Below are 8,394 nucleotides of genomic sequence, written 5' to 3'. Positions count from 1 at the left end.
GTTCCGATTGGATGATGTTTTCCGGGTTTGATGATTCCGACTGGATGATGTTTTCCAGGTTCGATGATTGCATGGGTGATGACCCACTGTCCACATGGATGGACATCCTCGAGGCAATGATTACATTCACGCATCCATATATCTAATAAGACTTGCATCATGTATTGTTTTGTATGCTTTGTTTTATAACTATGCTTACCTAATGCGGCGGTGTGTAATCTTGAGAGGAATTCACACTGAGTTGGCCACTTATCCATCAAATATACAACCGTACAGGTAGTACAGGTGGCTTTAGTGATATGCATGTTCAGATTTGATGAGGAGCAGGGTACGATCGCCTGGGATGCATGGCCGTATTTGCCTGGAGGAGTTGCGTGATCTTACGGCTTATATTTATATGCTTTCTACTATTCTTCATATATTAAATCTTGTAAATCTTGTACTTGTTAAATTCAGAGGCATTGGTTTGTATAAGTCATTATGGACAGCTCTTGTATATTTTAAATGTAAATGAAATTTTTCTTTATGTCGATTTGCCCATTCTATGCTCATCTGCTTACTCTGACGAAAGAAAAAAAAAATATATACTCGAACTAGACTATCCTTTAAGGTTAACGCTCGGGTTTTTAGGAAACAGGTGTTGAGGGTCAAATATTGCATATCAGACCCATTTAGTGCATGGATTTACAAACATAATACCGTTTAATGGTTGATTTAATTGTGTTTGTGATGCAGAATGTATTTACAAGCATGGACTGAAAAAGGGTGGTAAATGCATGGATTCGACGCTCCAGGAGCACCAAGGCAAGGAACGGACCTTAGGAGACCAAGATCGACAGATTTGCACGTCAAGGATCCAAGAAAATCGAGAAATTGAAGCTCAAGTGGCCTGAAAAGTGTCCAGAATGCAAGATCATAAGGTTCCCACCATCTGATCAGTTCGAAACTCCATATGTGGCTTGAGGACCATAAATGAACCGTACACGTGAAATTTCAGCTCCTCGATCACTGTGGAAGTAGCCCAACGGATAGATCAGCTCATTTAATCATTATATGGGGCCCGCCTGCTACCAGGATACACTTCAAATTTGGTCCCCACGGTTAAGATAAGATGGAGCAATGATTGGATGGATCGGATCTCTGGTATAGATCACCATAGGACCCACACAAGCAGTGCATGTGCACAGCTTGGAAGGTACCGTCGCGCACCACATGAATTCGTATCGGTCAGCATTGCGCTGACCGATGAATTCCGCGAGAATATCAGAGACGCAACAGCGTCTTCGACGTTGTTTCCGGGCGTTGATTGTGGGCCCCACCCATCTGGTATTATGATAATCTGGACCGTCCAATCGACCAATAGGTGGGGCGTAACCCTCACCTAGATGTCCTATTCGTCCCATCATGCACACACATAAAAAAAAAAGATCGAAAGGAAGATGGACGGTGGACTGAACCAGCAAGTGGGCCACACTGAAATCTAACCAAAACCGTCCCTTCTTGAACAGTTTTTTGTCCTGAATCCAACGGACGGATTGGATTTCCCAGAAAAACAGTGAAGTGGGCTCCGCCATTGTCACAGCGTCAGATGACGCTACTCTGTTTTTGCGTCCGGAAAACCCGGATTTTCCGTGCGGTTCTGGCCCACCACAGTTGATCAGAGGCTTGATCCAAACCATCCATCGTGTATCTCGTCCAGAGATCTCCCAAGGGACGTCATCTACTTGGAAAGAATGGGATGGAAGTGGAAGTTTTCCCTTCCGTTTTCTTGGCTGCAAAACGCCCCTACGCTCCAACCTTGCGTAAATTCACCCTCCGCAGCCTATTCCTTCTCGGACTCAGCCTCTCCACGGCCATACGCACCTGCCTATAAGGGGGGGGATCGGTTTTGAGGAGTGAGGGAGCAGGCTGGTTTTTAGCATTGAAGGAAGAGAAACGGAGTTTTTTTTCTGTGGTTTCTGCTATGCACGGCTGAGAGAGAAAAAGTTAGTTGCTGCTGCTGTACGTGGAAACGGTGAGGTGGCTGCCGAACGTGGAGCAGGAAGAAAGAAACAACGAGAAGACGTTTTGGAGAGGGAAGAAAGAGAAACGTGAAGACGGGAGCTTGAAGCTGGAACGGAAAAGAAAGAGAAGTTTCTCTCTCTTAACTTTAAGCTTTATGCTGTATTTTCTTTCTTCTTTTCCTCTTGTTTATTTGTTTATTTTAGCCCCTTTCATGTGTGGCTAAACTCCTTAGCTAGGGCTAAGAGGTGAAGCTTGTAAAGTAATGGGAGTCTTTACTTGTGCCTTCTTTTGGTTTAAACTGAACTGATGTTGCTTTTAGTTAATTAAAGGAATGTTTCGTGTCTTTAATGATCTGTTGTGACTGAAATTACAATGGATCTGCAATGGCCTTGAATATTTTTTTTTCCAGTTTTATATTTTCAGGAAGCCCTGTTGTTCATCATTGTCCCATGGGCATGGTAGGATGACAGTACCCTTCCTGATCCTCATACATTGTTGGTTGGTTGGTAATTAGTTTAATCCTATTGTTTGCTTTGTCTCTTGGGCATGGTTAGATGATGAAATCCATTCTAATTCATATACCTTTCATCTCTTGAAAATCAGATCAAATAAGTTCAGTTTGAATTTCATACTCATTGATTCAGGCATAAAATCTCCCTGATCTCTACAAGTGGATCCTCTGAATCCCTAGCTTGCTTTCTCTGAATTCCTTAAAGTCTTAGATAATTCTTCCACAATTATTTCTTAAATTCTATTTTGTTTAGATCGCATCTTAGTCTAGTTCTAGTTCTACTTGGTTTCAGATAACGTACAGGCATCAGTCCCTGTGGATTCGACCTCGGTCTTACCGAGTTTATTACTACATCACAACCCTGCACTTGGGGTGTGAACAAGTTTTTGGCGACTGACGGTTACGTTTTTCTGAAATTAATTAGTTTTAGAATTAAGTTAGGATTAGGATTTTACTTACTGTAGGATAGAAGTTTTTATTTTATTTTATTCTATTTTTAGAACTTAACTTGTTTCCTGTTTTATAGGATCTGGACATAAGTTTCTAAATTGGTAATTCCTTCCTAATCTCTCTACTTTTTCATATTTTTAGAATTTAGGTTATTTCTTTCCCTTCTTAGAAATTAACTTTCATTTTTGTTTTATTTTAGTGACTTTCGAATTCTGACACTTTTAGAATCTAATTTTGTTTCTTAATTTATTTTTAGAATTTTCTGTTTAGAAACTAACCTATTTTGTAGGCCTTTAAGATAGAAATCTCTAATTCAGTACACTCCTTCCCTACGTTCTAGTTTTCAAATCTCTTGTAGTAATTTACTTTTTAGTTTAGGACTTTCTTAATTTAATTTAGAAATTTCTACTTTCTTTTAGAAATCAGTTTACCGTTATCTTTCTTTTCAAAGATTGTTTTTCTCCTTTTTAGAATCTAACTTACTTTTGTTTTATTTTGCAGGTCCTTAACTTAGGACTCCAATTTGGTAATTTCTTTCCAACTCTCCCTTTCTTTTTAGATTTTCATTTCCTTTCTTAGGATTAGGTTTTTAATCGAGGGCTGCGAGTGTTTTCATGCCCAAGTGGGCCCGTGACGACACTCGACGTCTCTTGACTGAAGGAGGACTGGTTGAGGGGTTGACTATCCATCGCAGGACTAGACACCACTCGGAATCCCCTGAGTTAACTGAGGTTATGGCTGAAGACCAACCTCCTCCACTTCCACCCAGGGTGGAGGATACCCAAGATGAGAATGAGGTGCAACAGGCACCCCCGCCTCGTACTTTACGAGATTTTCTACAACCGGCGGGAGTGAGTATGCCCTCATGCATGATTTTTCCTGAAAACACAGGACAAATGGACATCAAGCCAGGAGTTATCCAACTCCTTCCCAAATTCCATGGACTTGAATCAGAGAGTCCATATTTACATTTGAAAGAGTTCGATGAAATTATAGCTACATTATGTTTTCCTAATGTATCTGAGGATACAATTAGGCTGAAACTCTTTCCTTTTTCCTTAAAAGAGAAAGCTAAGACGTGGTTACATTCATTGCGTCCTAGATCCATTGGCACATGGAACGATATGCAGAGGGAATTCATAAAATTTTTTTTCCCACATCATAAAACGATTACCCTCAGAAAAGCGATCATGAACTTTGCCCAAAAGGAAGATGAAACATTCTTTCAATGTTGGGAAAGGTTCAAAGATTTGGTCAGTTCATGCCCACAACACGGATTTGAAACGTGGCGCATTACAAATTTTTTCTATGATGGACTGACATCTTCCATGCGCCAAATGGTCGAGACAATGTGTAATGGAGAGTTCATTAATAAAGATATCGACGAGGTATGAGACTACCTCGATAGTTTGGCTGAAAAAACACAATCTTGGGACTATTACCCAAAGTCGAACACCACGTCTAGGCCGACTCAGTTAAAGGAGAAAGGTGGATTATATCTCTTGAAAGAAGAGGATGATCTCAAGTGTAAAGTGACTACGCTCATAAGGAAAGTTGAGGCCATGGAAGGAAAGAAGGATAAGGTCAATGAAATTGTTTGCGGCATCTGTGATTGCAACATTTACACAACTGAAAACTGTCCTACAATACCTGCCTTTCGAGGAGTGTTGAATGAATAAGCCAATGCCGTAAATAACTATCAAAGACCTTTTACTGGACCTAACTCTAACACATACAATCCTGGCTGGAAAAATCATCCAAACTTTAGTTGGAGGAATGGACAAACGGCGACTCCTCCAGGTTTCTTCAATCAAAATCCAAATCAAGTGAAACCTCAAGAGGAACCGGTTCAAAATCCCATACAAGAGCTGGCTCAGGCAATGCGGGGAATTACAGATTTTATGCAAAAGATAGATTCTCGTATGACGGTTATAGAAAAGGGGATGCTTCCTGCACAACCTCTCCCCAATCCTAAACCGCAATACGAGAATAATGATCCCAGCTCTTCAAATCAGATGGGACATGCTAAATCCATCACCACTCTTAGGAGTGGGAAGATCATTGATAAAACTCTTCCGGTTAGGCCCGAAAAGCCTCAAGAACCAAAAGAGGACAACAATGATGGATCCAGTGATGCCCCACAAAAAGTAGAACCGGAACTTCTAGAGAAGCCAGTTGCTCCATTCCCCCAACGGTTGGTTTCACCAAAACCTCTCTCTAACTCTCAGGATATCTTAAAGGTGTTGAAACAAGTGAAAGTCAACATTCCTCTACTTGATGTCGTTAAACAGATACCTTCATATACCAAATTCCTAAAAGACTTATGCACGACCAAAAGACGGAAAATTATTCAAAAGAAAATCTTCTTGACTGAGAAAGTGAGTGCCATCCTGAAGCAAGACGTGCCGCAGAAATTCAAGGATCCCGGTAGCCCAACCATATCATGTGTAATCGGGAACCATCGAATTGATCACGCACTTCTTGACTTAGGGGCGAGCGTCAATCTGATTCCTTACTCGGTATACAAACAGTTAGGTTTGGGTGAATTAAAATCCACCCTAACCACACTACAACTTCGATCGCTCTGTTCGTATACCAAGAGGGATAATTGAGGATGTGTTGGTCCAAGTTGATAGATTTTACTACCCTGTAGATTTTATCATCCTGGACACCGAACCCATCAATAACATGAGCACTCAGATTCCTGTCATTCTTAGTCGCCCATTCCTTGCCACTTCAAATGCAATTATCAATTGCAGGAATGGTGTCATGACTATGTCTTTTGGAAATTTGACATTGGAGTCAAACATTTTTTCAATAACGGCAGCAATTCAGAGGATGATGACGATTTCCACGATATTAACATGATTGACTCTTTCGTGGAAGATACGACACCTCGACCTTATCCTCCGACCATCTAGAGACGTGCTTGGCCCACTCCCATGATTTTGATGATGACATGATTAGGGAGGCGTGCGCCTTGCTTGATACTGCACCGGTACTTGAAGTTAACCGGTGGAGGCCACAATTTGAAGAATTACCACAAACTGATGTAGTGCCTCTACCGTCTAACCTCAAGCCGCCGAAGCTTGACCTAAAACCTTTGCCCTCTGATTTGAAATATGCCTATTTAGGTCAAGATGAGACGTACCCGGTGGTGATCTCTGCTCACCTAGAGAAAGAACAGGAGAGTATGCTCATATCTACTCTCATTGAGCATAAAGGAGCCCTTGGATGGACGATAGCGGACCTCAAGGGAATCGATCCCTGGATTTGTACTCACCGCATATATCTTGAGGATAATGCAAAAACCGCTCGGCAACCACAACGTAGACTAAATCCAAACATGAAGGAAGTAGTTAAAGGCCGAGGTTCTTAAACTATTAGACGTGGGTATCATATACCCTATATCCGATAGTCAATGGGTGAGTCCAACTCAAGTGGTCCCTAAGAAGTCCGGAATCACCATCGTAGCCAATGCTAATAATGAACTCGTGCCAACTAGAGTCACTACTGGTTGGAGAATGTGCATTGACTACAGGAAGTTGAATACCGTCACGAGGAAAGACCACTTTCCTTTACCATTCATTGATCAGATCCTAGAAAGGTTAGCTGGTCATTCCTATTACAGTTTCATTGATGGGTATTTGGGCTACAACCAGATAGAGATAGCCCCTGAAGACCAGGAAAAGAAGACATTTACATGTCCCTACGGCACCTTTGCCTATCGAAGGATGCCATTCGGACTATGTAATGCCCCTGCCACCTTTCAGCGATGTATGCTTAGTATCTTTTCTGATATGGTAGGGCAATATCTAGAGGTCTTCATGGACGATTTTTCTGTTTACGGTCCATCTTTCAGCAAGTGCTTGGAAAGTCTTAAATGTGTGCTGAAAAGATGTGAAGAAAAGAACCTGGTACTTAATTGGGAGAAGTGCCATTTCATGGTTCAGAAGGGAATTGTCCTTGGGCATATCATCTCGTCCAAAGGAATCGAGGTAGATAAGGCAAAAATCGATCTTATCTCTAACCTACCTCCACCCAAGAACATCAGAGACGTGCGATCCTTCTTAGGACACGCAGGGTTTTACAGGCGATTCATAAAGGACTTTAGTCTCCTCTCTCGTCCATTATGTAATCTTCTTCAAAAGGATGTTCCGTACGAGTGGACTGAGCAATGCCAGGAAGCTTTCACCAAGCTTAAAGGCACATTAACCACTGCACCTATCATGCAGCCACCCGACTGGAACCTTCCTTTTGAGCTTATGTGCGACGCTTGATTATGCTCTTGGGGCGGTCTAGGCCGGAGAAAAGATAAGAAGCCCTACGTCATTCATTACGCAAGTAGGACTCTTAAATCTGCCCAAGTGAACTACTCGACTACGGAAAAGGAACTCTTAGCCGTAGTGTTCGCCTTGGATAAATTTAGGTCCTACTTGATCGGATCCAAGATCATTATATATACAGATCATGCGGCAACTTAAGTATCTTCTTTCTAAGAATGATTCTAAGCCCCGCTTGATAAGATGGATCCTTCTACTCCAAGAATTTGATTTGGAAATTAAAGATAAAAGGGAGTAGAGAACGTAGTGGCCGATCACCTTTCTCGCCTTAATACCTCGATTCCCTTGAGACAACCCATATCAATGACATGTTCCCTGAGGAACAATTGTTTAGAGTCTCCCATTCACCTTGGTTCGCTAATATTGCTAATTTTCTTATCACAGGTTCTATACTAACACATTGGACTGCGCAAGATAAGAAGAAATTCTTTACCAAGGTGTGCAACTTTTTTTGGGACGATCCATATTTATTTAAATATTGCCCAGATTAAATCTTAAGGAGATGTATGCCAGACGATGAGCATTAGAGCATCATCTCCTTCTGTCACTCAGAGGCTGTGGTGGTCACTTTTCGCTAAAAGACCACGGCCAAGATTCTGCATGTGGCTTTTCTTGGCCCACTATGTTTAGGGACACTCATGAGTTTTGCAAAGCTTGTGAGCGTTGTCGAAAATTCGGAGTATTGTCCGTCGAAATATGATGCCTTTAAATCCCATCCTTATCATTGAAGCATTTGATTGCTGGGGCATCGATTTCATGGGACCATTCCCCCAATCATTTGGAAATCTGTACATTTTGCTCACTGTGGATTATGTCACTAAATGGGTTGAAGCGATTCCGTGTCGAACTAATGACCATAGCACTGTCATTAAATTCCTAAAAGAAAACATCCTTTCTCGATTCGAAACGCCTCGAGCCATCATTAGTGATGGGGGCTCACACTTTTGTAATAGACCATTCGAGAGCTTACTGAAGAAATACGGTATCTCTCATAAGGTGAGCACCCCATACCATCCACAGACAAGTGGACAAGCTGAGATTTCTAATGGGGAAATTAAACACATTTTGGAGAAAAAGGTTAACCCT

General features: G+C 41.7%; 1 non-coding gene across 1 annotated transcript; it reads right to left on the bottom strand.

Moving 5' to 3' along the window:
- Nucleotides 1–4,137: 4,137 nt before the first annotated feature.
- LOC131252445 (small nucleolar RNA R71) lies at nucleotides 4,138–4,244 on the bottom strand. Its single transcript, XR_009174464.1, has one exon. It is a non-coding gene; the product is annotated as a small nucleolar RNA R71 (small nucleolar RNA).
- Between the last annotated feature and the right edge of the window lie 4,150 nt (nucleotides 4,245–8,394).

The sequence above is a fragment of the Magnolia sinica genome, chromosome 7 (genome assembly GCF_029962835.1).
Source record: "Magnolia sinica isolate HGM2019 chromosome 7, MsV1, whole genome shotgun sequence".
Lineage (NCBI taxonomy): Eukaryota > Viridiplantae > Streptophyta > Magnoliopsida > Magnoliales > Magnoliaceae > Magnolia > Magnolia sinica.
Note: the sequence above shows the minus strand (reverse complement) of the source record. Positions and strands in the feature narration are given on the sequence as shown.